At 40.6% G+C, this 12,326-nt stretch overlaps 1 protein-coding gene and 1 long non-coding RNA gene across 5 annotated transcripts in view; one reads left to right on the top strand and one right to left on the bottom strand.

Moving 5' to 3' along the window:
- PLEKHA2 (pleckstrin homology domain containing A2) overlaps positions 1-12,326 on the bottom strand; it is a 118,374-nt gene that overhangs the window by 91,475 nt on the left and 14,573 nt on the right. Inside the window, exon 1 of one of the 2 annotated variants that reach the window (XM_007476369.2) lies at positions 4,468-4,606. The exons of the other annotated variant lie outside the window; for it this stretch is intronic. The gene's annotated coding sequence lies outside the window, so the exon portion shown is untranslated. Of the gene's footprint in view, positions 1-4,467; positions 4,607-12,326 lie in introns of those variants that run through there. 2 annotated transcript variants of the gene reach the window in all.
- Positions 4,821-12,326, top strand: part of LOC130456536 (uncharacterized) — a 13,339-nt gene continuing 5,833 nt past the window's right edge. Inside the window, exons 1-3 of one of the 3 annotated variants that reach the window (XR_008915554.1) lie at positions 4,821-5,095; positions 5,985-6,093; positions 6,926-6,985. This is a non-coding gene — a long non-coding RNA (uncharacterized LOC130456536). Of the gene's footprint in view, positions 5,144-5,984; positions 6,094-6,925; positions 6,986-12,326 lie in introns of all 3 variants that reach the window. The other 2 variants (XR_008915553.1, XR_008915552.1) reach the window with 2 other exon arrangements.

Genomic DNA, 12,326 nt, shown 5'->3' with positions numbered 1-12,326 from the left:
GCCCCTCAACAAGAATTTATTAAGTATCTACTATAGACAAGACCTTGTCCTAGGCACTGGGGATACAAAGACAAAACCCAGAATAGTCTCTATCCTCAAGGAGCTTTCAGTGGGCAACACTACCCTTTATCCATGAATAAACAGAAAGCATCTATTTATTTAAAAGGGGGGGGGGCAGCTGGGTGGCTCAGTGAATTGAGGGTTCAAATCTGGACTCAGACACTTCCTAGCTGTGTGACCCTGGGCAAGTCACTTGACCCCCATTGCCTAGCCCTTACCACTCTTCTGCCTTGGAGCCAATACACAGTATTGACTCCAAGAAGGAAGGTAAAGGGTTTTAAAAAAAAGTAACAGGGGAGAGGGGAGAAGGGAGAGATAAACACTTATAACCCAGAATTAAGAAAAGGTTTAATATAGGAGTTATTGTCTGTCCTGAACACAGGGTGCCCAGGTCACTTCATCCTTGATTCAATAAATATTTATCAAGCCTCTACTATTCATTCATCACTGTGCTAAGCACTAGAGGAGATGTAAAATTTCAGTAAGACCCATCCCATACCCTCCTTGAGATCAGAGTCTACTAGGGACTATAAACATAAATAAACAATAATATACCAAACTGAGGAAGCTAAGCAGCTCAGTGGATAGAGTGCCAGGCCTGGAAATGGAAGGTTCTGGGTTCAAATATGACCTCAGATACTTCATAGTGTCTGAGCAAATCACTTAGCCCCCAACTGCCCATCCCTTCCACCTTTCTGCCTTTCTGCCTTAATCAATACTTAATATTAATTAAAAAACAACAAATAAAGGTTTTAATAATAATACACCAAATTGAACTGTGAATATATTAGAATTATAAAACAAAGAACTATTTGAAGTCTAAGGAGGAGGAAATAAGTATTTATTAAAAGCCAAATACTATGCCAAGTGCTCTATGGCTATTATCTCATTTGATCCTAAGGAAGTTCACTATTGATGGAAATGTATGGGATAAAGAGAGCTGGGGAAAGCTTCCTATAGTAAATGGCATTTGAGTAGGGATTTTTTAAATAGGTAGGAATTCAAAATAGAGTGGAGGTAGTTTGGGGTGGAGATGGAATCTCTGTTGAATTTTATTGCATCCCTCAAATCTCCATTCTAATGCCATCTCCCACTGGGAAAAGCAGGAGCAAAAGTATGCCAACAGAGGCAGGAATGTGTGGGGTGTGTATATGAGGAATGGCATGTAGCCCAGATGGGTTGCAACACAGGGTACCTGGATATTTTTTGGAGGTAGCATTGATAAAAGTTAGTGACTAATTGAATACAAGAAGTGAAAACACCAAGGTTTTAAATATGGGATGCTGGCAGGGTGGGGAATGGTGGTACCCCTGACTGAAAGAGTGAAATCAAAGGTAGGTATAAATTGGAGAGAGAAGATAATGAGCTTAGCTTGGGACATGTTGAATTTGAAGTGCCATCAAAGTCTCTCTTATATACCCTGGCTTCTATTATACTATACTCCCTTGCTTCTCCTGGACAATGGTGACCCCTTCCTCTATTTCCTTTACCAGTTCTTCTTTCTTGTCACCTTAACTTGTTTTTTTAGTTGTGTCCAATTTATGACCCCATTTGGGATTTTCTTTGTAAAATGACTGGAGTGATTTGCCATTTCCTTCTCCAACTCATTTTACATATGAAGAAACTGAGGCAAGCAGGGAGAAGTGATTTGCTTAGAGTTATATAGCTAGTAAGTGTCTGAGGCTGGATTTAAACTCAGGAAAATAAGTCTTCCTGATTCTAGGTCCAGTCACTCAGCTGCCCCCTTAACTTGGGCATCCCTAAAATTTTTGCCTTTTCTTTTGTACTCTCTTCCTTTTTTTATCTCATTTCCTCCCACAACATTCCTCTACACAAACAACTGTAAAATCTATATTTTAAGTTCCAACTTCTTTCTGGAGTTTCTGACCATATTTCACCTGACATCAGGACAACACAATTTAGATGTTCCCCTAGTCCCAAACTCTCACACTCAACATATCCAAAACTGAGTTTATTAACATTTCCCCCCCTCCTCCTTCTTTCTCTAAGGCACTCCAAGGCAGAGGCTCAGGACCCCTCTTATAAAAGAAACACAGCTTTCCTCAGGGAGAAAGGAAGAAAGGTTGGAGAACTGATTCTACAAAATTCACTACTGAGGATTTTCCTCAAGGGACTTCAGATGGAGAAGGGGAAAAGCTATCCCCTTCCCCCTTTTGTGTCTAAGACAGGAGTGTTTCATTGCAGAATTTAGAGCTAGAAAGAATCCTAGGAATCCTTGAACACAGGACCTTGGTTTTACTGAGAATGTCATGGTGACATGTTAATAAGAAATAGAGGGGTGATTTAAATCCAAGATTCCTAATTCTAAATATAAATAAATTGCCCAAGAAGCCTTTCTTGACACCCTCCCTTGGTGAGAAAGAAAGTCTCTCCAGGATAAGCATTCCTGGCACCAGGTGCTCACCCCTCGTCCATCTATCAATCCTTAAGCCTTCATTAAGCCATGATTACATGCCAGGCTCCCATAAACAAAGCAGGTTCTACTTGGAATTACTGCCCTGGGTGGACTCACTCCCTTTATCGTCCTAATTCCTCTGTAAGGTCAAGAAGTGAGAGCCTGGGAATGACCTTTGTAAGTGCCCCAGGACCTGGCAGGGAGGGCAGCCAGCATTCGCAGAGCTTTAAAAGGTCATCTCTTAGATTATCTCACTGGATCTTTACCACAAATGTGTGCCATAATTATTCCCATTTTACTGATGAGGAAACCCAAGCTCAGAGGCTGAGTATCTTGTCAAAAGCTGGTAAGTCTCAAAGGCGGGTCCATCGGATTCCCCATCCTGCATTCATTCTTCTACATCACATTGCCTCTCTTGAAGGTTTAGAGCTTTATTCACATTAAACATTTGCTGAATAATAATAGCTGATATAAATCACTTTAAAGTTGGCAAAATGCCTCAATATGTAATTTAAATATTAATATGTATTATATTATTAATATATTACCTAGCATGTTATTGGATATATAATCTATTATATAGGATTATTTATAATAATAGAAATGTTTATTAATATTAAATCGTATCTGTTTATTAAATTATTTTATTAATATTTAAATATTACCTACTTATTTATTTTGTTAATAAAAATATTTAACATTTATTTATATGTTAGTAATAATAGATAACACATAAGGCCTGCAATGTGCCAGGCCTTGTGCTAAGTGCTTTAGGATCATCTCATTTGATACTCACAACACCTCTGGGAGATAGGTACCATTATTATCTGCATTTTATCTACTTTTTTGTTTTGAAACCCCCACCTTCCATCTTAGAAACAATACTGTGTATTGGTTCCAAAGCAGAAGAGTGGTAAAGGTAGGCAGTGGGGATTCAGTGACTTGCCCAGGGTCACACAGGAAGTGTCTGAGGCCAGATTTGAACCCAGGTATTCCTATTCACTATGCCAGTCTAGCTTCCCTGAGCCCCCCAATGGCTCTGTGAGGCAGGTGCTATTCTGATCCCCATTTTACAGACAGGGAAACTGAGGCTGAAGCAGATTCAGTGTTAAGACTAGGGTCATCAAGTTAGGAAATGTCCGAGTGGAATTGGCACTGGGATCTCTTGGTCTCCAAGTCCAGTGCTCTAGCGGCTCTACTTTTGAACACAATCCCATGAATGTCAGAGGGAGCCTTGTCCTTCAATGACTGATCCCCCCTCAGAGCCGAATCCCCAAGCAGAACCCAAGGAGATCAATCTTTCTCTTTCTTCCCAGAGGGCAGGAGCCCACATGGGTTTTTGGTCAGAAAAAAAAAATAAAGTCTCACTATCGGTCAGACCTCCAGGAAGGGGCGACCTCCGTAGGGCAGACGGGAAAAGCGGGATGGCAGGTGCTTCCCAGAGGCAGCCCATCTCCTCCTCCACCCAGGGGCCCATTCAAGAGGCCCATCTTGACTGCGTCCTTCTGTCTCACAGCCCACCTCGGTCCAAAGAGGATAAAGGCCAGCTCTGGAGTCCCAAGAAGGAAGGGGCCCCTCCCAAGCTGGGAAGGGGGTGGGGGGGAACGCCTCTGGGTCTCTGTCTCTGTAAAACAAGGGAGTCCGGCTCTGGGGTCTCAAGATCCAGAGCCTGGGACCTCGGAGGGATCTATAAATAGGAACTATTATTATCTCTCCCCAAAGAGCCCGCCACCCCCAGAGGCTGGGCTCCGGCTGGCCGGCGGCATGAGGAGGCCGCCTCTGGGAAAGTCCCTGACCAAGGCCAAGTCCCACTTCTCCTGGCAACAGAGGCAGAAGAGCAGATGACTAGGCGAGGGGAGAGAAGCCAGAACCAGTGGGGGGGGAGGGGGGAGGGGGGGCGGACAGTGGACTCCCAGTCCATAGGAAAGGAGGAGGGAGAGGCACAGGAGGAAGCAGCAAGAGGGCGGCATGATCCCCAGGCCCAAGGATACCTGTAGCACCTGCCGAAGCTCCCTGGGAGGCTCAGGCCCTTCCCTCTCGAAGATTCGCTCTAGCTCAGTTTGGAACAAGGGGTGCTGGTGAATGAGTCTCCCTGGGGCTCAGGAAAGGGAAGGAGGTGGAGGCAGGTCCAGGGCAAAAGGAGGGAACAGCTGCTCCTCAGGAGGAACTGAATTCTCTTCCCCTGAATTGAAACTGGGAGTCTTCCAACCAGAGAGATAAGGAGATGGGGAAGTCGAGGGGAGGAGGGGTAGAGAGAGAGAGATCTGAGAGAAAGGTCGCTGCTTTGCAGTAAGAAAGCAGGGAAAAAATAATAAGCCAGAACTAGACAGTTTCTGACAGCCTAACTCTTGGGGCATTAGACGCCTCCTCATCCGAGATGAGAGCGAGAGAGACAGAGCAGGCCGACCTCTCCCCAGCAGCCTGGCCCATTCCCATGATGCCAGGTGATTAAGGCAGAATTACCCACAGGCCAAAGGCCTCTCTAGTTCCCCAAACCCCGGAATAAAGTCTGAAAAACAACGTCATCCCACAGGAGGCTGGGCAAATGCCCTCTGGGAAAAAAGGCCCCGAGTACCCATAATGCCTCATTGAACTTCCATCTTTCAACGAATTCACTCTGTAAGCCTCACAGGATGGTTTCCTTCTTCTCAAATCCAGTCAGAGAAAGTGGGTTTCTCCTTTCAAAAAAGATCCAGGCTTCTTCTTCACTAGGCTCCATTGGAGGGGGTGGCATGGATTCTGTTCTCAATTCCTCCCCAACTCAGAAAAAAGCTGTTCAATAATTTGGGCATCCCTAGATGCGTCTGAGTCATAAAGCTCACTAGAGATGTGGGAGTGGAGGAGGGGCTGGGGGAGGGATAGATGACCTGTAAAAAGAGAATGGATGTGTGTGTGTGTGTGTGTGTGTGTGTGTGTGTGTGTGGAGGGAGGGTGTGTGTGTGTGTATTTGACCTTACCATGGAGCCATAACAAGCTGCTCAGCAGGGTTCATAAATGAGCATATTTGGGGTTTCGAGATTCTGTTATAGGCAATTTTAAAAAATGTTGCAAAATTACAAGAAACAAGCTTGACTCTGCAGAAGAGATAGAAAAATTCACCTGCTGACACCTTTGCAGAGGTGGGAGGTTCACGGGTATGGAACATTACATCTGAAGGGTTTTTTTTAGTGTATTGATTGATTTTTATCAATGAATCAATAAGCATTTATTAAGTGCCTACTATGCTAAGTACCAGGAGTCAAAAAGAAGCAAAAGACAGTCCATGCACTCAAGTAGACTACAATCTAATGGGGGAGACAACATGCAAACAATATATATTTACATATATGTAATATATCATATATAATTTATATATATAAAACAAGCTCTATATGATATAAACAGGACGTAATTAACAGAGGGAAAACATTGAAATTAAGAGGGGTTGGGAAAGGTTTCTTATACCAGGTGGAATTTTAGTAGGGACTTAAAAGAAGTCAGAACAAAGGAGAGAGCATTTTTGCCACAGGGGGACAGCCAGAAAAAAATTTCTGGAGGCAAGGGATGGAGTGTCTTGTTCATGAAACAGCCAGGAGGACATTATCACTGGATTGAAGATCACCTGTCTTTGGGCAAAGGTATGAAGACTGCAAAAGTAAGAGGAGGCTAGTTTATGAAGGACTTTAAATGCCAAACAGAGCAAAAGTAGCTGTTCCTCAGAAGAAACTGAATTCTCCTCCCCTGAATTGAAACTGAGAATCTTTTTGTTTGGTTTGGTTGGTTATCAAACCATCATATTCAACTTTGTCCCTGCTCTCAGTCTATATGTGCTTCTATTGATTGCCCTACTAGCAACAAAGTTCTTGAGTAACTTCAGTTGGGAATCTGAGGGACTGGGAAGGATGGCGTTGCCCTCAAGAGTAACAGGCAATGGTAGGAGGGTTTAGGGGACTTTTTACATTTAGATAATGAGTACTGTTTTGGCCTTACTGAATTTAAAAAGTCTGCTGGATATTCAGTTTCAGATGTCTGAAAGATACATGGAGTTGTGAGATGGGAGAACAGCAGAAATATTGGGGCAGAAAGGATAGGTTTGAGCCTCATCAGCATAGAGATGGGAATTAAATCCATGGGAGCTGATGAGATCACCAAGTGAAGTAGTATGAAGATAAGAGGGCCCAAGATAAATCCTTGAGGAAGATCCAGCAGAGGAAACAAAAGATGAGTAAGAGGAGAGCCAGAAGAGAATGGTATCTCAAAAACCTAGAGAGAAGAGAGTATCAAGGAAGAAAAAGTAATCAACAGTATTCAAGACTGCAAGAGATCAAGTAGAATGAGGCCTGAGGAAAGGCCATAGGATTTGGCAGCTAAGATCATTAGCAATTTTGGAGAGAGCAGTTCAGTAGAATAAGATTGAATGACAGATTTGCTAATTTTTTTCTTACTCTTTTTTTTTCTTTTTTAAAATAGAATTTTCTTGGTTATAAAGGAATGGCTCTCTGGGGAAAGAACTTCAAGAGAAAATTTAAGGTATGTAAAAACAAAAGCTATCCGTAAAAACATTTTTTAAAAAAATGATATAAAATGCTTTAAAAAATATTTTGGTTATTAAAAGAATTATAAAAAGAATTCCCCTGAAAGACATACAAACCGAGGTTGGGATGGTAGAGATGAGTTGCCTAGACCTAAGAGCACCCCTACATTTGTCTACTCTTGATTCATTCTAGTTGGTAGTTTATCACATTGGCCCCTGAACAGTTAGAAGAGATTGTTTTTTAAAAATCTGTCACCCTGCCCCTTCAACTTGTTATCCTTTCTCAAACCCTCCACTAGTTCCTTGTGGGGTGGAAGGGATGGGGGTATGTGGCAAGAATCCTTCCTAACTCTCCTCTAGTTAGACAGAAACTGGGAGCCAGTGGAAGAACTAAGAAAAGTACCTGTCTGTTTAGTGTTAGAAGAAACCAGAAACCTAAGGCTCATATAAACTTGTACTAAAAAATCCCCTACAGTCATCAAAGCAAAAACTATGGGACTGACCTCCCTTCCATACATCCCAGTCTTCAGTTTTGTGACTTCTTTTTGAACTCCCAAAAGCCTCAAACTTATTTTTTTAACTTAATATCAAATTTAAAACAATTTGGGGTATGTTTGTGGGAAGGAGAAAGTTAGCAAGGTTGTAATCAAACCTTGGGATCTGCTCCATATAAAATTATAGCTAGGACCACTTCTATGCTCAAAAATTTTACTCACCAAGTAGACTTTGATCTTCTTTGCCTGACCTCAATAGTCCTCAATAATCTAGAACCACTCAATATTTTTCAGCCTCTCTTCTACAGCTCCCCTCTACTCATCCTATTCCCTAACCAAACTAGATCACTCTTATCATAAACAGCTATCATGACCTCAAAGATGACTGAAGAAGGTGAGTGCTCCTTCGAAGGAAAAGCTATGGCAAACCTGGATAGCATACTTAAAAGCAGAGGCACCACCTTGCTGACAAAAATCCACATAATCAAATCTATATTTTTTTCCAGTAGTAAGTTTTTTCCATGACTGTTAGAATTAGATTTAGAAAGGAAAACTGACCAGACAAAATTGATGCTTTCAAATTGTGGTTCTGAAGAAGACTTTTGAGAGTCCCTTGGGCAGCTAGGAAATCAAATCAGCCAATCCTTAAAGATGGTTTCTGTACCAAACTGAACATGGATGCTATTCCCACTCTATGCCAATTCTGATGAAAGCAAGGTTCAAGCATTGCCCACCACCAATTCATCTTCCCTTCTATTATACTGATTCTTACATACCTCCTCTTGTGCAAACATTTACCCCAATTTTCTTTTCTCTTTTCCCAGTGTATTCCTCTTCCTCATTCCTTGATTTTTATATAATCCCTTCCTATTGAATTTACTCCCTGCTCTCTATCTATATATGTTTCTATAGATTGCCCTAATAGTGACAAAGTATCTTCAGTATGATCAGTATCTCAAGTAGGTATCTTGGGTACTTCAAGGATCACAGATATCCTAAGCACCTTAGTTATTACCTTCTTACCAGTAATGTAATGTCTAACACCACTGTTTCCTTTGATTACTTTAAAGTATCTTAAGTCAGTCAATGTTTAAAGAAATTAGTTCAGACTATTAATTGGAAGGTCAAATACTGAAGCTGAAGCTTAAATACTTGGGTCACATAATGAGAAAACAGCACTCATTGGAAAAGATCCTGATGTTGGGAAAGATGGAAGGCAAAAATAAAAGGGGACTGCAGAGGATAAGATAGATAAATAATATGACAGAAAACAACAAATGTGAAGATGGATAAACTTCAAGAGGTGATGGAGGATGGAAAAGCCTGGTGTCCAGGGGGTCTCAAGGTCAGACACAGCTAAATGACTGAATAGCAAAGAATAAATAAATATACAGTACAACAGAGATAAGGTTAATGGATGATTTTTTTGTTTGTTTTTTATTTGAGTTTGATACCACTGGATTAGATAATCTCTAAAATCTCCTCCAAATCTAACATACCATGATTCCATAATTTTTAGGAGCACTTTTTCATAATCTATATTCCTATAGATATAGCATCTTAACTCTTCTTTTTCTAATTCTTAAAGGACTGAATAGCTTAAAAGAATCCAACCTAGAATAAGTGGTAGGGTGAGGAATACACATATATTCACAAGGGGGAAGTTTTGTACTTCTGTCCTTACAATAACATCTCAGCAAATATTCCATTGGCTTAATGAAAAGAATGCTGGACTTGGAGCAAGAAAATCTACCAACCTAATTTGGAGTTCCAGCTCAACAAGACTACCAAAGCCTGTAGATCTGATGATCTGTCTGAGGAGGCTCTATCTAGGTTGGGGTTTGCTGCTCCCTATTGCTAGAAACCTGGGTTTCAGGATCCTGGGCTATGTAACCTTGGAGAACTCTCATGATCTCTCTCTGAGCCTCAGTTTATTCACGTGTAGAATGGGGACAATAATATTTGAACTACCTACCTTACAAGGCTCTTGTGAGGAAAGTACTTAAACACGAGCTATTTTTATTATAGGGTGCCAGGGTGCTGAAAAGAAAAGTAGGAAGCCTGCCAAAGACAAATTTCACCTCTGTCACAGTCTGGCAGAGGACTAGTCTTGCCACTAAAAGTCTCTATTTCTCAACCTCAACTCCCTTTGCACAGTTAAAAAGCAAAACAAAAACAATCAACCACTAAGTTAAAGCTTTTTCCAGACTCTTGGGTCTATCAGCTTTCAATTCAGTAAATATTCCATCAGTAGCACAAACCCCTAGGGCCTGGAAAGTGTAGGAGCTCCCACAAAGCCTATAACTAGGCAGCCTTCAGAGGAGACTTTGTCTGGTTTGAGATTTGCTGCTTCCTATTGCTGGAAATGCCCTCTTCTTGAGTCTTGGGTTCTGGCCTGTTTTAATGCTTTATTTCTTGCTTAAAAGGGGAAGGATTCAGAGGAGTTGTTCCTTGATGAATTTCAGGGCATTGGGATAATTATCAATCAGCAAAATATTTAACTATAGCATATGGAACACTGAAGAACATACAAAATATTAGGCATTGAGGAAGATACAAAATTTAGGTAAGAAATTAACCCTACCCTCATGGACCTTACAATCTAGTCCAGTGGCTCTCAAAATGTGATCCAGGGACCAATGGCAGTCCCTAAGACCCTTTCAGGGTTTTAGGGATATCAAAACTATTTTCATAATAATAATACTAAGATATTTTCATTTTTATACAGTAAGCACAATAGATAAAACCCATTTTAAACAAAAGTTCTCTGATGGGTATTCAATTTTTAAAATTAAAGGGGTTGAGACCAAAAAGTTTGAGAACTGCTAGTCTAGTCTAAAAGGGAAATAAGATCCATAACATAACATCCATAACATAGGAAACTTTAATGTCCATTAATACCTGCTGAGAAGTTGTTTCTTATACCATTTTCTCCTTTGAATACTGAAATGTTTGTGCCTGTTGATGATCAGTGCCAAATATTTTTTAAAAGTATAAAAAAAGAAACTATCTGTTCTGTGCATTAAAAAAAAAGATACAAAACAAAGAGCTTTGTGAGGTCCCAGGAGACTAATGAGGGGAAATCATGGGTAGTTTGACGCAGGATATGGCCTTTGCATGCAAGATGAGGTTCAAAAGAAGAAAGAGAAAACTGGACTTGAGTCAGTTCTGCCATTTATTAACTGTGTGACCTTGGGCAAGTTCTTTCCCTTTTAAGGACCTCAGTTTTTCTCAGCTGTAAAACTAGTTAATAGTCTAAGAGTTTATGCTTCTTTAGGAAAAGAAATAAAGAGAAAGAAAGAAGGAAGGGAGGAAGGGAGGAAGGGAGGAAGGGAGGAAGGAAGGAAGGAAGAAAGAAAGAAAGAAAGAAAGAAAGAAAGAAAGAAAGAAAGAAAGAAAGAAAGAAAGAAAGAAAGAAAGAAAGAAAGAAAGAAAGAAAGAAAGAAAGAAAGAAAGAGAGAGAGAGAGAGAGAGAGAGAGAGAGAGAGAGAAAGAAAGAAAGAAAGAAAGAAAGAGAAAGAAAGAAAGAAAGAAAGAAAGAAAGAAAGAAAGAAAGAAAGAAAGAAAGAAAGAAAGAAAGAAAGAAAGAAAGAAAGAAAGAAAGAAAGAAAGAAAGAAAGAAAGAAAGAAAGAAAGAAAGAAAGAAAGAAAGAAAGAGGAAGGAAGGAAGGAAGGAAGGAAGGAAGGAAGGAAGGAAGGAAGGAAGGAAGGGAAAAAGAAAGAAAGAGAGAGAAAGAAAAAGCATTCTAAGCATAAAGAGCAGTGTGAGCAAAAACTTTAGCAACTGATCTCCACGTTTCTGAAAAGACTTTCTAGCCTCTGGACTCTGAGCCATCCTGAGACTTGAAGAAGATAAAGAAAGGAAGCCATGAGGTACTGAGATCACCAAGGATGACCCACTATGTCATTTCCCTTCTGGGCAACCAGGCAATAGATTTGAAAAGTAGACTGATAGATATACAGTAAGGAAAACCAGAACTATCCCCATTATCAATAAAATAGGCATACCCCAGTTCTCTCTTATAAAACCACAGGACTACCAGAGTTTAGTTTAAGGAAGCAGAGAATAACAAAAGTAGATCACATTTTCTTAAAGGTTTAAAAAGTGCCCTCCCTGGGTGCCTTGAAAAGCAGGCAATAAAAATGTCCCCATTTTATAAATGAGGAAACTGAGGCTGAGAGAATTTGAATGACTAGATAAGGTCATAGAACTAGGAAGTATCAGGGCTCAAAAACTACAAAATTTTCAGGAAGGAAGACATTAGCATAAAGGTCCTATAAAAGAAAAAAATGCCCTATTTAAACCATAATAACTTAGGTGAGGGTTGGATTATGGAACTTCTGAGGTTCCTCCCAAGCTGAAGATTCTATGCACTTAAGAGCTCAGGTCCAACACATAAACCACTTTTTAAAAATTTAACCACAAGATTTCCTGATTGGCAGCAAAATACAGTCACTGAATACATGCCAACTACCATGTAACAGAAAGAACACTGGTCTCACAGAATCAATAGACCCATCTGAGAAATGCCCTGACTATATGACCTTGGGTTACAATATCTTGAACCCTCATTTTCTTTGCCTGTAAAGTGGGAATGCAATACTTGCATTATCTGCCTCCCAGGCTTGTTACAAGAAAAGCACTTTGCAAACCTTAGACCAATACAGAGATGCTTCTAGGCCAGAAGCAGTGGTTTTGATGGTGGGCAAACGGGATACTTCAAGAAAGGTGATGATCTTTAACTAGAGAAAGTTGGTCAGGAAATGATGTCACCAAATAAAAGAGATTGAAATGCAACCAGGCTGATTTTGGGGCAGTAGAGGAGAGCAAAAGTGAATTCGT

This window comes from Monodelphis domestica, chromosome 1 (genome assembly GCF_027887165.1).
Source record: "Monodelphis domestica isolate mMonDom1 chromosome 1, mMonDom1.pri, whole genome shotgun sequence".
Classification (NCBI taxonomy): Eukaryota; Metazoa; Chordata; class Mammalia; order Didelphimorphia; family Didelphidae; genus Monodelphis; species Monodelphis domestica.
The sequence above is the reverse complement of the archived record's forward strand: the minus strand, read 5'-3'. Positions and strand labels throughout refer to the sequence as shown.